This window comes from Coregonus clupeaformis, unplaced genomic scaffold, assembly GCF_020615455.1.
Source record: "Coregonus clupeaformis isolate EN_2021a unplaced genomic scaffold, ASM2061545v1 scaf1085, whole genome shotgun sequence".
Taxonomy (NCBI): domain Eukaryota; kingdom Metazoa; phylum Chordata; class Actinopteri; order Salmoniformes; family Salmonidae; genus Coregonus; species Coregonus clupeaformis.
In genome coordinates, this window is record NW_025534539.1 from 22,966 (window position 1) to 39,712 (window position 16,747).

Sequence of the window (16,747 nt, forward strand, 5' to 3'; positions counted from 1 at the left end):
TAGTAAATGTATGCACTCACTACTGTAAGTCGCTCTGGATAAGAGAGTCTGCTAAATGACTCAAATGTTAAATATAAAGACTAGTGTACTATTGTACCACAGAATCCAGACATGATTGAAAACTAGACACCTACTAAACAAAAATAAATTCTGCTGCTCTTTATAGAAACACTACCTTTTTGTTTGTACTTGTGTGTTCCTGAAAATACTTGATTATGTCTGTGTTTTTGTTTTCGCTCCACAGGGCTTGCAGATTTTCATTCTGTTCACAGCAAGAACAGCAATTGTCAAGAAAAAGATGTCAAGTGCTTTGAAATCTGTCTCTAGCGCTGGGATCCCTCTTCACACCAAGAAGTTCAGTCTATGGCGAGGCGAGCAAAGTGAAAAAGTAGAATCATACACACAGCAGGACACTGATCTGTCATTTCCACCTTGTTCCTCACAGACATCTAACTGATGGGCTGCAAGTTCAACCTCTGTTGGAAAATATCTCATGTACCTCCACTATTATCCTATAATATACATTATAATATACACAATGTTGTATCAATGTATATTTACTGTGAATTCCCGCAGAAGTTTTGTTGTCCAACAATGTTTTTGGCACAAATTCTGTATATCCTGTACATTTGTTCTTTATAAAATGTAACTGTATTGAATAAATCTGTGATTATTCTCTTTTAAGCGGATGTTTGTTTCAGTATTCTTAGTGAGAAAAAACACTATTTTACACAATAACTCAGAAAATAGCATTAGACAGTGTAGCCCAGGTCAAAGTAATTTTCTCTGCGAAATTTGGTCTTTACCGAGGGCAGAAGGGACGCATTTAAAATGGATTAAGAAGCTTCTGCTCCATCGGCCTGTAGAACATAGGCAGCAAGCTGCAGCTGCCAATTACATCTGTGGTAGAGGAGTACAAGGCAACAAAGCACGTCAGGCTATGATGCTGCAGGACAGCAAGGATGAGAGGGTTCGCCAGGCAGAGATCGAGGTCAGAACGGGTCGCAAGTGGTAAAACAGCGGAGCGCTCAGGGAGAAGGAGGAACAGCTGCAACACACTAACACACTATATATATATATTGTCTGTATATTCTGTTTGTTTATGGTCTGTCTGTATATTCTGTTTATTATGGCAGCACCATAATAGGATCGAGTTTGGGAAACCCTATTTTAGAGAAGTACACCCTTTAGTGGCCTCAAATTCTAATCCAGACCTCCAAGCCAGTTCCATTGCTTTATTCTTCCCCTCTAATCAGGAGATCTCATTACACCTGCTCTACTGGAGAAAAAGTTGTTCTGTTTACCAAAATATGTACTGTACCTTCCCAGCTGCAACCAATAATGTTTTGCATAGAGAAGGGTAATGCTATTGGTTGACTGGTCCTCACAGTATCCATCCATGTGTATCCATTTTATTAATCCAGTCACATATCTGATCTACAGTTGAAGTCGGAAGTTTACATACACTTAGGTTGGAGTCATTAAAACTCGCTTTTCAACCACTCCACAAATTTCTTGTTAACAAACTATAGTTTTGGCAAGTCGGTTAGGACATCTACTTTGTGCATGACACAAGTAATCTTTCCAATAATTGTTTACAGACAGATTATTTCACTTATAATTCACTGTATCACAATTCCAGTGGGTCAGAAGTTTACATACACTAAATTGACTGTGCCTTTAAACAGCTTGGAAAATTACAGAAATTATGTCATGGCTTTAGAAGCTTCTGATAATTGACATAATTTGAGTCAATTGGAGGTGTACCTGTGGATGTATTTCAAGGCCTACATTCAAACTCAGTGCCTCTTTGCTTGACATAATGGGAAAATTAAAATAAATCAGCCAAGACCTCAGAAAAGAAATTGTAGACCTCCACAAGTCTGGTTCATCCTTGGGAGCAATTTCCAAACGCCTGACGGTACCACGTTCATCTGTACAAACAATAGTACGCAAGTATAAACACCATGGGACCACGCAGCTGTCATACCGCTCAGGAAGGAGACACATTCTGTCTCCTAGAAATGAACGTACTTTGGTGCGAAAAGTGTAAATCAATCCCAGAACAACAGCAAAGGACCTTGTGAAGATGCTGGAGGAAACAGGTACAAAAGTATCTATACCAACAGTAAAACGAGTCCTATATCGACATAACCTGAAAGGCTGCTCAGCAAGGAAGAAGCCACTGCTCCAAAACCGCCATAAAAAAGCCAGACTACGGTTTGCAACTGCACATGGGGACAAAGATTGTACTTTCTGGAGAAATGTCCTCTGGTCTGATGAAACAAAAATAGAACTGTTTGGCGATAATGACCATTGATATGTTTGGAGGAAAAAGGGGGTTGCTTGCAAGCCGAAGAACACCATCCCAACCGTGAAGCACGGGGGTGGCAGCATCATGCTGTGGGGGTGCTTTGCTGCAGGAGGGACAGGTGCATTTCACAAAATAGATGGCATCATGAGGAAGGAAAATGATGTGGATATATTGAAGCAACATCTCAAGACATCAGTCAGGAAGTTAAAGCTTGGTCGCTAATGGGTCTTCCAAATGGACAATGACCCCAAGCATACTTCCAAAGTTGTGGCAAAATGGCTTAAGGACAACTAAGTCAAGGTAATAGGAGCGGCCATCACAAAGCCCTGACATCAATCCTATAGAACATTTGTGGCCAGAACTCAAAAAGAGCTGAAAAAGCGTGTGCGAGCAAGGAGGCCTAGAAACATGACTCTGTTACACCAGCTCTGTCAGGAGGAATGGGCCAAAATTCACCCAACTTATTGTGGGAAGCTTGTGGAAGGCTACCCGAAACGTTTGACCCAAGTTAAACAATTTAAGGCAGTGCTACCAAATACTAATGGAGTGTATGTAAACTTCTGACCCACTGGGAATGTGATGAAAGAAATAAAAGCTGAAATAAATCATTCTCTCTACTATTATTCTGACATTTCACATTCTTAAAATAAAGTGGTGATCCTAACTGACCTAAAACAGGGAATTTTTACTAGGATTAAATGTCAGGAATTGTGAAAAACTGAGTTTAAATGTATTTGGCTAAGGTGTATGTAAACTTCCGACTTCAACTGTATTTGTGTGTCAGTCTTTACTGATTATGTAAAAAAACGTGGCCAGTGTTGGAGCCAATGTACAGTACTTCACCCTTAATTTCAATAGTAAATCATTAACTGGTACCTGCACGTCACTGCAGTCTCTGTAACAGGTGAAGAGCAGAGCAGCATAAGACCAACAGACGTCCTAATAATGTGCAGTCTGCTTACACTGCATGCCAGGAAACAGCAGAGATGAAGGAGCTATGGATTATGGCTGTCTTTGCAACAGGTAAGACTTGCTCTATATTTGATTTATTCAGGGTGATTTAAGATGTTCAGATGTACACTGAGCGTACAAAACATTAAGAACACCTCCTCTTTCCAAGACATTGACTGGCCAGATGAATCCAGGTGAAAGCTATGATCCCTTATTGATGTCACTTGTTAAATCCACTTCAATCAATGTAGCTGAAGGGGAGGAGATAGGTTAAATAAGGTTTTTTCGTCCTGGTTTGTGTGAAGAATTGCAACGCTGCTGGGTTTTTCACGTTCAACAGTTAACCGTGTGTATCAAGAATGGTTCACCACCCAAAGGACATCGAACCAACTTGACACAAATGTGCAACTCAACATTAGGAAAGTGTTCCTACTGTTTGGTATACTCTGTGTATGATGCTGTTGTTAAGTGTCTTCTGCGATTGAGAATTGCGTAGGAAACTTGCTTTAAAAATGTATGATGCATTTAACGTATCAATTGCTTATTACCAATATATAACCTTAATGTTTTTACAGTGTGGTTTATGAATTTTAAAGTTTGGTTTACAGTCAATGATTGACTGATGTTTGTCTGTTTGCTGCGAGGGATACAATACCATCATTGAAGACATTGTTTCAGACATTATTTTTATCCAAACACTATTTAGATTTACTGTTAAGCCGGTCTTTACATACTGTGAATAGACTACTGTCAGGTCTCAGATACAGTTGATAACAGAGTAGGCTTTGCTATCAAATGTCAACCGTTTATTGGCAGTGATATTGACTTAATTCTCTCATAAAGTACAGTAGAAAACATTTCTACACTGCTGAAGACACATTGAAACTGGAACAACATGGATCATCTCCTATGCTTATAGCAACTGACACTATGTACCCTTGTTAATTTGATTTACTGAATATATATTTTTTGGGGGCAGTCTCTTTGCCACAGGGGGATCTCACCACATCCTCTGCCATTCCAACCACCATTGACATAACTTCTCCAACTACTACTGCCCCTTTAACCCCTCCAGCTACTGCTAGCCCTTTAACCCCTGCCCCTCCAGCTAGTGCCCCTTCAACTACTGACACCCCAACGACTAACACTCCAACTAACGACACTCCAACTACTGAAACACCAACTACTGACACTCCAACTGACGGTCCAACTACCGACACTCCAACTACTTACACTCCCGAAGAAATAACTACCAACACTCCAACTGACGGTCCAACTACCGACACTCCAACTACCGACACTCCAACTACCGACACTCCAACTACCGACACTCCAACTACCGACACTCCAACTACCGACACTCCAACTACCGACACTCCAACTAATGACACTCCAACTACCGACACTCCAACTACCGACACTCCAACTACCGACACTCCAACTACCGACACTCCAACTACCGACACTCCAACTACCGACACTCCAACTAATGACACTCCAACTAATGACACTCCAACTACTGAAATACCAATTACTGTCATTCCTGAAGAACTAACTACCAACACTCAAAATGACAGTCCAACTACCGACACTCCAACTAATGACACTCCAACTACCGACACTCCAACTACCGACACTCCAACTACCGACACTCCAACTAATGACACTCCAACTAATGACACTCCAACTAATGACACTCCAACTAATGACACTCCAACTAACGACACTCCAACTACTGAAATACCAATTACTGTCATTCCCGAAGAACTAACTACCAACACTCAAAATGACAGTCCAACTACCGACACTCCAACTACTGACACTCCAACTGACGGTCCAACTACCGACACTCCAACTACTTACACTCCAACTACTTACACTCCCGAAGAAATAACTACCAACACTCCAACTGACGGTCCAACTACCGACATGCCAACTACCGACACTCTAACTACCGACACTACAACTCCCGAAATTACCGACACTCCAACTACCAACACTCCAACTACCGACACTCCAACTACTGAAATACCAATTACTGTCATTCCCGAAGAACTAACTACCAACACTCAAAATGACAGTCCAACTACCGACACTCCAACTACTTACACTCAAACTACCGATATACCAACTACCGACACTCCAACTAGCGGGCCAACTACCGACACACCAACTACCGACACTCCAACTACTGAATACACTGCAGCTACTACTGGTCATCCAACTACTGGTTACCTAAATTCTACTGGTCCTCCAACTACTGGTTACCCTACCTCTATCCCTATCACCAGTACCAGTCTCCCCACCACCCCCACCCCCACCTCTACCCCCACCTCTACCACCACCTCTACCACCACCTCTACCACCACCTCTACCACCACCTCTACCACCACCTCTACCCCCACCTCTACCCCCACCTCTACCACCACCTCTACCACCACCTCTACCACCACCTCTACCACCACAACCCCTCCTCTGGTCTGTATCAACGGTGGTGAGTTGCAGAATGGAGTCTGTATCTGTCCTGATGAGTGGACTGGAGAGACTTGTTCAAAGGGTACGTAAACACACACTTACACTATACCTAACCCTGGATCTCACATTCACAGTACGCACCACTACATTACTATTCCTAACCCTCACAGGAGGTTAGTGGCACCTTAATTGGGGAGGACGGGCTCGTGGTAATGGCTGGAGCGGAATAAGTAGAACGGTATCAAATACATCAAACACATGGTTTGATGCCATTCCATTCGCTCCGTTCCAGCCATTATTATGAGCTATTCTCCCCTCAGCAGCCTCCACTGCTAACCCTGGATGTCACATTCAAAGTAGACACCACTACACTACTATACCTAACCCTGGATCTCACATTCACAGTACACACCACTACACTACTATACCTAACCCTGGATCTCACATTCACAGTACACACCACTACACTACTATACCTAACCCTGGATCTCACATTCACAGTACACACCACTACACTACTCCTAACCCTGGATCTCACATTCACAGTACACACCACTACACTACTATACCTAACCCTGGATCTCACATTCACAGTACACACCACTACACTACTCCTAACCCTGGATCTCACATTCAGAGTCCATTTACATTTACATTTACGTCATTTAGCAGACGCTCTTATCCAGAGCGACTTACAAATTGGTGCATTCACCCCATAACCAGTGGGATAACCACTTTACAATTTTATTTTTTATTTTATTTTTTTTAAGAGGGGGGGGGGGTAGAAGGATTACTTTATCCTATCCCAGGTATTCCTTAAAGAGGTGGGGTTTCAAATGTCTCCGGAAGGTGGTGAGTGACTCCGCTGTCCTGGCGTCGTGAGGGAGCTTGTTCCACCATTGGGGTGCCAGAGCAGCGAACAGTTTTGACTGGGCTGAGCGGGAACTATGCTTCCGCAGAGGAAGGGGAGCCAGCAGGCCAGAGGTGGATGAACGCAATGCCCTCGTTTGGGTGTAGGGACTGATCAGAGCCTGAAGGTACGGAGGTGCCGTTCCCCTCACAGCTCCATAGGCAAGCACCATGGTCTTGTAACAGATGCAAGCTTAAACTGGAAGCCAGTGGAGTGTGCGGAGGAGCGGGGTGACGTGAGAGAACTTGGGAAGGTTGAACACCAGACGGGCTGCGGCATTCTGGATGAGTTGTAGGGGTTTAATGGCACAGGCAGGGAGCCCAGCCAACAGCGAGTTGCAGTAATCCAGACGGGAGATGACAAGTGCCTGGATTAGGACCTGTGCCGCTTCCTGTGTAAGGCAGGGTCGTACTCTCCGAATGTTGTAGAGCATGAACCTGCAGGATCGGGTCACCGCCTTGATGTTAGCGGAGAACGACAGGGTATTGTCCAGGGTCACGCCAAGGCTCTTCGCACTCTGGGAGGAGGACACAACGGAGTTGTCAACCGTGATGGCGAGATCATGGAACGGGCAGTCCTTCCCCGGGAGGAAGAGCAGCTCCGTCTTGCCAAGGTTCAGCTTGAGGTGGTGATCCGTCATCCATACTGATATGTCTGCCAGACATGCAGAGATGCGATTCGCCACCTGGTTATCAGAAGGGGAAAAGGAGAAGATTAGTTGTGTATCGTCAGCGTAGCAATGATAGGAGAGGCCATGTGAGGATATGACAGAGCCAAGTGACTTGGTGTATAGCGAGAATAGGAGAGGGCCTAGAACTGAGCCCTGGGGGACACCAGTGGTGAGAGCACGTGGTGCGGAGACAGCTTCTCGCCACGCCACTTGGTAGGAGCGACCGGTCAGGTAGGACGCAATCCAAGAGTGAGCCGCGCCGGAGATGCCCAGCTCGGAGAGGGTGGAGAGGAGGATCTTATGGTTCACAGTATCAAAGGCAGCAGACAGGTCTAGAAGGACAAGAGCAGAGGAGAGAGAGTTAGCTTTAGCTGTGCGGAGAGCCTCCGTGACACAGAGAAGAGCAGTCTCAGTTGAATGACCAGTCCTGAAACCTGACTGGTTAGGATCAAGAAGGTCATTCTGAGAGAGATAGCAAGAGAGTTGGCTAAAGACGGTACGCTCAATAGTTTTGGAAAGAAAAGAAAGAAGGGATACTGGTCTGTCGTTGTTGACATCAGAGGGATCGAGTGTTGGTTTTTTGAGAAGGGGTGCAACTCTCGCTCTCTTGAAGACGGAAGGGACATAGCCAGTTGTCAATGATGAGTTGATCAGCGAGGTGAGGTAGGGGAGAAGGTCACCGGAGATGGTCTGGAGAAGAGAGGAGGGGATGGGGTCAAGCGGGCAGGTTGTTGGGCGGCCTGCAGTCACAAGTTGCAAGATTTTATCTGGAGAGAGAGGGGAGAAAGAAGTCAAAGCATAGGGTAGGGCAGTGTGAGCAGGACCAGCAGTGTCATTAGACTTAACAAACGAGGGTCGGATGTCGTCAACCTTCTTTTCAAAGTGGTTGACGAAGTCATCCACAGAGAGGGAGGGGGGGGAGGATTCAGCAGGGAGGAGAATGTGACAAAGAGCTTCCTAGGGTTAGAGGCAGATGCTTGGAATTTAGAGTGGTAGAAAGTGGCCTTAGCAGCAGAAACAGATGAAGAAAATGTAGAGAGGAGGGAGTGAAAAGATGCCAGGTCCGCAGGGAGTCTAGTTTTCTTCCAATTCCGCTCAGCTGCCCGGAGCTCTGTTCTGTGAGCTCGCAATGAGTCATCAAGCCACGGAGCTGGAGGGGAGGACTGAGCCGGCCGGGAGGATAGGGGACACAGAGAGTCAAAGGATGCAGAAAGGGAGGAGAGGAGGGTTGAGGAGGCAGAATCAGGAGATTGGAGGGAGAAGGATTGAGCAGAGGGAAGAGATGATAGGATGGAAGAGGAGAGAGTAGTGGGAGAGAGAGAGCGAAGGTTGCGGCGGCGCATTACCATCTGTGTAGGGGCAGAGTGAGTAGTGTTGGAGGAGAGCGAGAGAGAAAAGGATACAAAGTAGTGGTCGGAGACATGGAGGGGAGTTGCAGTGAGATTAGTAGAAGAGCAGCATCTAGTAAAGATGAGGTCAAGCGTATTGCCTGCCTTGTGAGTAGGGGGGACGGTGAGAGGGTGAGGTCAAAAGAGGAGAGGAGTGGAAAGAAGGAGGCAGAGAGAAATGAGTCAAATGTAGACGTAGGGAGGTTGAAATCCCCCAAAACTGTGAGGGGTGAGCCATCCTCAGGAAAGGAACTTATCAAGGCGTCAAGCTCATTGATGAACTCTCCAAGGGAACCTGGAGGGCGATAGATGACAAGGATATTAAGCTTAAATGGGCTAGTGACTGTGACAGCATGGAATTCAAATGAGGAGATAGACAGATGGGTTAGGGGAAAAATTGAGAATGTCCACTTGGGAGAGATGAGGATTCCTGTGCCACCACCCCTCTGACCAGATGCTCTCGGGGTATGCGAGAACACATGGTCAGACGAGGAGAGAGCAGTAGGAGTAGCAGTGTTTTCAGTGGTAATCCATGTTTCCGTCAGCGCCAGGAAGTCGAGGGACTGGAGGGTAGCATAGGCTGGGATGAAGTCAGCCTTGTTGGCAGCAGAACGGCAGTTCCAGAGGCTGCCTGAGACCTGGAACTCCAGGTGTGTGGTGCGTGCAGGGACCACCAGGTTAGAGAGGCAGCAGCCACGCGGTGTGAGGCGTTTGTGTAGCCTGTGCGGAGAGGAGAGAACAGGGATAGGCAGAGGCATAGTTGACAGGCTGTAGCAGATGGCTACAATAATGCAGAGGAGATCGGAATGAAATGAACTAAACATCTGGGAAAGGAGAGAGCAGGGCCTCCCTCACCAAAACTCCCAAATATAACTCTCCCAACTTCCACCTCAGACATTAGAATTGTTGTAAACTACAGCGGTTCAATGTTTCAAGGAATAGACTCAACTTACTTTATTCAGCTAGCTAACTATGACGCCATAGCTAACTAGCATGCTAGCATTCAATAACACACAGTTTAGCACCAATACTTGGTTACAACAAACTACCAATAGTGTGTTAACACACTAAACAGATAATTCGTGTCCGTGTCTAGTTCCTTTCATAACGCAGCAATAATTAAACGTTGGCTAGCTAGCACAAATATATTGTATTTAGCTGCTACAGTACAGCTAGCTGGTAGTGTTGGCTAGCTAGCAATGGCTGCTGTGTTGACTTTGTTTGAAAAACGGCGTCGCTGCGAACGAATGTAGCTGGCTAAAAGGATATTGTATTTAATTGCTACCGTTGCTAATAGCTACTCGCCAGCTAGTCCAGGAGGTGAGTTAGCTAGGTGAGTTAGGTGCACATTTTCATACTTTTTAACTCTGCATTGTTGGGAAAAGGCTCGTAAGTAAGCATTTCACTGTAAAGTCTACACCTGTTGTATTTGGCACATGTGACAAATCAAATTTGATTAGATTTACAGTTATCATTATGAGGAGTCGATCTTACAGTTTGAAGATCAGTAATAACTGGCTTTTACCTTCAGCTCATGTATTCTGTTCCTTTATTCTACTTAACAGTTGATGAGGAACATTCTTTTTTTATTTATTGTGTTTTACATTACTTTTATAACATTTAGTCATTTAGCGGACGCTCTTATCCAGAGCGATTTACAGTAGTGAGTGCATACATTTTTGTACTTTTTCGTCCTGGTCCCCTGTGGGAATCGAACCCACAACACTGTAGTTGCAAGTGCCATGTTCTACCAACTGAGCCACATAGTTAGTATTGGCAATTTTAATATCCCAATGTATTCAAAACTGTTCGCTGCTCTGGCACCCCAATGGTGGAACAAGCTCCCTCACGACGCCAGGACAGCGGAGTCACTCACCACCTTCCGGAGACATTTGAAACCCCACCTCTTTAAGGAATACCTGGGATAGGATAAAGTAATCCTTCTACCCCCCCAAAAAAAAAGTACATTGTAAAGTGGTTAACCCACTGGCTATAAGGTGAATGAACCAATTTGTAAGTCGCTCTGGATAAAAGCGTCTGCTAAATGACGTAAATGTAAATGTACTCACAGTTCAGCATGTTGCTGCCACTTATACAACGTTCTGTTTAAAAACAATACAAAAATAAAATAAATAAAAATAATTCTCTCTCCCTATTCAGATCTCCAGCAGTTCAGGTGATTTGGCACAGCTAGCCTTCAGTACTCAGATCCTGACCTCCCAACCAGAGCGGCTATCAGCTGACAACATCACCACAGCAGCTCAGATAGCTAACACTCTGCTTCAGTCTGCAAATATCACAGAGGTATAACATGTTTTCAAATCAAGTTGTGACTATGACATGTTCTGGAGAGAAACGTGAGGTTGTTACTGCAGTGATTTGAACACTTGAGGGTCATCCCCTGGTTTTGATCATGTTGCAGGACATCGCAGTGGCAGCTGTAACTACCATCAGTCAGCTGCTGAATGCCAGTGGGGAGAGTACACAGGAGAGAGACGCTGTCCAAAAGTACAGGAGTGTGTGTGTGTGTGTGTGTGAGCGTGTCTGAGCATGCGTGTTGTGTGTTTCTGCATATGTTTGAGTTTATGTGTGTACGTGTGTCTCTGTGCGTGTCTGCATGGGTGCATGTAAACTAATGTTTTTCTGTGTTTCTCTCCCAGACTCACAGAGACCCTGGAGGAGTTTTCCCTGGACCAGCAGAGTAACGTGTCCTTGGTGGTTCAGCCCACCCTGGCAGTCCAGTCTGTCCAAGTACCAAGTGACACAGTAGGGATCCAGTTTACAGCTCTGACTGGTGGGTGGGACTGCTAGTGAACCTACATAGTGTCGTTTAAAGTGATATTTTATATCTGTTTTGACAGTCTAGATCAACGTTTTCCTATCTAATTTTTCTCCTCTGATGTTGGTCAATAAGGTTTGGTATGGATTTGATTTGTTGTACTATAGACAAGTACAGAACAGTGGAGGCTGCTGAGGGGACGACGGCTCATAATAATGGTTGGAACGGAGCGAATGGAATGGCATAAAACACATGGAAACCATGGAAACCATGTGTTTGATGTATTTGATACCATTCCACTGATTCCGCTCCAGCCATTACCATGAACCCGTCCTCCCCAATTAAGGTGCCACCAACCTCCTGTGGTACAGAAGGAACACTATATTGTTCAGCTTTAAATGTATAAATCAAATTAATCTCGTTCTCCAGGAAGATCTGGTAATTTTGTGGCCAACAGAATTCATCTCAACACCAATACCTCTGAACTGATAGCTGACAAAGGAGGTGCTACCGATATCCAGATTGTCATAAAATTCACACCAGGTGAGCCAATGTTGGTATGCAAACAGTATATAAACTCAAGCTTCAATTTCCTTGTAGAGCTTTCACAGAGAGCACTTAACTGCTGTTTCTCATCTCTGAAATCAGGTAAGCAGTGCCAAATATTTAGATTGCCCAATAAAGTTGAGTCACATGAGATATGGATAAGTAAAGTATCGAAATAAGCCTACAAGGCAAGGTCAAGCTACTCATGTATATGAAGTCCTGAGATGAAAAACACTCTCTCTCTCTCTCCCCCCCTTTCTCTCTTTCTTTCTCTCTCTCTCTCTAACTCTCTCACTCTCTTTCTCCTTCACTCCACTCAGTTTTACGTAATAAAAACACAAACTACTCCATTGGTTTTGTGCTCTACCAAAATGACCGGTTCTTCAGGTCCAGGACTTTCAGAGCTTCTTCAGGAACCAGCAGAAGGGTAATCTCTGCTAACCTGGGTGTGTCTGGGTTACATGTTGAGATGCTCTTCAAGCCCACAGTAAGATTTATCTTGGAATCAATAAACGCATAGTGGTCCAAATTCTCTGGGAAACGTAGTGGGATGCTGTCCATTATCTAAGTCACATGTGTCAAACTCATTCCACGGAGGGTCGAGTTGCTGTGGGTTTTCGCTCCTCCCTTGTAAGGAACTCCCCTCATCTGATTGTCTAGGTCTTAATTGAAAGGAAAAAACAAAAACCAGCAGACACTAGAATGAGTTTGACACCCCTGATCTATGTTATCCATTGACGCTTATCCGACATTAGGAACAAGGAAGTATATTTTGGCCAGTGAACAAGGAAGAATATGTTGTAGTGTCTATAATACGATCAATCATAATTGTAATTATTTATTTCCCACATTTACTTAATGACCTGTTATACTTCACAATTGACTTCATGATTTTGAGGAATACTGTGTCTTTTGCTGAAGGATTTACAGTGAGTTTGTTTCTGTTCTCACTTCTCAGGCTGTCCCCAACGCCTCCCTCTATGACTTTGCCTGCGTGTCATGGAACTACACGTTGAAAGACTGGAGCACCTATGGCTGCTCCAAAGTCAACCACTCAGAAGACGGCCTGCAATGTTTCTGTAATCACACCACTAACTTTGCTGTGCTTATGGTGAGTAGCTAGCTGCCTTCATCTCCCTTTAACTGACCACACTTTGACCTATGCAGGGGTTCCCCATTTTTTTGGGCCCATGACCCCATTTTGATATCTGAAAAGTCTTGTGACCCCAACCATGTGATTTTTTTGTAGTAATTAAGATGGTGTGACACTCTGGCTCTATGGACTTTTATTTTGAGCCAGGGTTGTTATTTTTCTGTTGGGTGTATTTCTATGTTTGCTTTTCTGTTGGGTTGGTTTCTATGTTTGGTCATTGACTCCCAATCGGAGGTAACGAGTGTCAGCTGTCGGCTCGTTATCTCTGATTGGGAGCCATATTTAAACTGTTGTGTTTCACTGTGTGTTTGTGGGTTTATGTTCCATGTTCTGTCGGTGTCACAGAGGACTTCATTATCGTCAATTGTTTTGTTGTTTTCGTGTTTAGACTTTTATCTAATAAAGTCATGTTCACTCAACGCGCTGCGTATTGGTCCGCTCCTTCAGACGATCGTGACAGAAAAACCCACCACAAAAGGACCAAGCAGCGCGTCCAGGAGCAAAGGGTCTGGACATGGGAGGAGCTGTTGGACGGAAAAGGGTCCTGGACGTGGGAGGAGATCCTGGATGGGATGGATCGCCGTCCATGGAGCGAAACGGTGGAGAGGCGACGGCGAGAGGAGCAACAGCGTCGGCAGGGCTATCGTCGGAAGGACGGGAGGCAACCCCAAAAAATTTTTTGGGGGGGGCACATGGCTTGGGCGGCTGGGCAGCAGGAAGCTGCCACAGGGAGATATGGAGAGAAGGCTTTCGGATTACGGGAGCCATTGGCGAGTAGAGGGAGGGAAGTTGTTGTGGCACGGCGTGAGAGACTGAAGTGTGTTACCAGTCCGGTCCGGCCCGTTCCTGATCCCCAGTTAAGGCCAGTGGTGTGTGTTCCCGGTACGGACCGGCCTGTTCCTACTCCACGCACCAGGTCCACGATGTGCGTCGCCAGCCCAGCCCGGCCTGTTCCTGCTCCACGCACCAGGGATACGGTGTGCGTCGCCGGTCCAGCCCGGCCTGTTCCTGCTCCACGCACCAGGGATATGGTGCGCTTCGCCAGCCCGGCCCGGCCTGTTCCGGCCACTCGCACCAGGGATACGGTGCGCGTCGCCAGCCCAGCCCGGCCTGTTCCTGCTCACGCACCAGGGATATGGTGCGCCGCCAGCCCGGCCCGGCCTGTTCCGGCCACTCGCACCAGGGATACGGTGCGCGTCGCCAGCCCAGCCCGGCCTGTTCCTGCTCCCCGCACTAGCCCTGAGATGCGTGTCCTCAGCCTGGGACCACCAGTTCGGCACCACGCATCAGGCCTACGGTGCGTCCCCAGGGCCCAGCATGCCCTGTTCCTTCTCCCCGCACTAGCCCTGAGATGCGTGTCCTCAGCCCGGTACCTCCAGTTCCGGCACCACGCATCAGGCCTACGATCGTCCCCAGGGCCAAGCATGCCCTGTTGCTGCTTCCCGCACTAGCCCTGAGATGCGTGTCCTCAGCCCGGTACCTCCAGTTCCGGCACCACGCATCAGGCCTACGGTGCGTCCCCAGGGCCAAGCATGCCCTGTTGCTTCTCCCCGCACTAGCCCTGAGATGCGTGTCCTCAGCCCGGTACCTCCAGTTCCGGCACCACGCACCAGGCCTACGGTGCGCCTCAGACGGCCAGAGTCTGCCGTCTGCCCAACGGGGCCTGAACTGTCCGTCTGCCCAACGCCGTCTGAACTGCCCGTCTGCCCAACGGCGCCTGAACTGTCCGTCTGCCCAACGCCGTCTGAACTGCCCGTCTGCCCAACGGCGCCTGAACTGCCCGTCTGCCCAACGCCGTCTGAACTGCCCGTCTGCCCAACGCCGTCTGAACTGTCCGTCTGCCCAACGCCGTCTGAACTGCCCGTCTGTACTGAGCCTGCAAAGCCGCCCGTCTGCCATGAGCCTTCAGAGCCGTCCGCCAGACCGGAGCCGCTAGAGCTCTCCGCCGGACAGGATCAGCCAGAGCCTTCCGCCAGACAGGATCAGCCAGAGCCTTCCGCCAGACAGGATCAGCCAGAGCCTTCCGCCAGACAGGAGCCAGAGCCGTCCGCCAGACAGGATCAGCCAGAGCCTTCCGCCAGACAGGATCAGCCAGAGCCTTCCGCCAGACAGGATCAGCCAGAGCCTTCCGCCAGCCAGGATCCGCCAGAGCCGTCCAGCCGGGATCCGCCAGCCAGCCAGGATCCGCCAGAGCCAGCCAGCCAGGATCCGCCATTTAGTCCGGTACTGCCCCTTAGCCCGGTGCTGTCCCTTATCCTGGTGCTGCCCCTTATCCTGGTGCTGCCCCTTATCCTGGTGCTGCCCCTTAGTCCGGTGCTGCCCCTTAGTCCGGTGCTGCCCCTTAGTCCGGTGCTGCCCCTGAGTCCGGTACTGCCCCTTAGCCCGGTGCTGCCCCTTAGTCCGGTGCTGCCCCTGAGTCCGGTGCTGCCTCTTAGTCCAGTGCTGCCCCTTAATCCTGTGGGTTTTAGTTGGGGGGTGGTCATTTGGAGGAGGCTACGTAAGCAGGTAGTGACTATGGTGGGGTGGGGACCACGACCAGTGCCAGAGCCGCCACCATGGACAGACGCCCACCCAGACCCTCCCCTAGACTGTATGCTGGTGCGCCCGGAGTTCGCACCTTTAGGGGGGGGTACTGTGACACTCTGGCTCTATGGACTTTTATTTTGAGCCAGGGTTGTTATTTTTCTGTTGGGTGTATTTCTATGTTTGCTTTTCTGTTGGGTTGGTTTCTATGTTTGGTCATTGACTCCCAATCGGAGGTAACGAGTGTCAGCTGTCGGCTCGTTATCTCTGATTGGGAGCCATATTTAAACTGTTGTGTTTCACTGTGTGTTTGTGGGTTTATGTTCCATGTTCTGTCGGTGTCACAGAGGACTTCATTATCGTCAATTGTTTTGTTGTTTTCGTGTTTAGACTTTTATCTAATAAAGTCATGTTCACTCAACGCGCTGCGTATTGGTCCGCTCCTTCAGACGATCGTGACAGATGGGCTATGGGGCTATGGCAGTCAATTGCAAAACATTCTAACAGTATTTCTGATTGTCTTCTCAACTCACCATCACATACTTTTAATGTGGGGCTATGACAGTCAATAGCAAAGTGGTCTGACATAATGTCTCTTATCTCACCACCTCTAATGAGATGATGAGATCAGAGACATGATGCATGTCGCGTCAGAGCTTCTCAAAGTCAGGGGGTGTGGTTGACAGTGCCCACCTCATCTCTGCTGTCACTTCCAACCTGGATCGATATTTGGTTTTAATGTAGACGAGTGCACTAAATATAGCCTCACACAGATATTAGCTGTCAAAGGGTACCATGAGTTTTAATGCTCGGAGGTAGACGGCAGGGTATTCCCTTTGAGTCAGGAACCAAAATGCGTTATCTGCAGCATTCGGTCATATGACGGCTCGATCAGATTTTCAATTTCACTTCCCGGCATGTCAACTAAGCCAGGATCACAATCAAACGGATTTCTCTCCAATAAGAAGTCTTTCCTCTGAATCCACTGATTCAGTCACTCATCTGTAGAATGTTTTTGTATTTCCACTGCATGCTTGC

The 16,747-nt window shown here is 47.2% G+C and overlaps 1 protein-coding gene across 1 annotated transcript in view; it reads left to right on the plus strand.

Moving 5' to 3' along the window:
• The window catches only part of LOC121547839 (adhesion G-protein coupled receptor G7-like), an 89,617-nt gene that overhangs the window by 7,261 nt on the left and 65,609 nt on the right, over positions 1 to 16,747 (plus strand). The window lies entirely within an intron of this gene.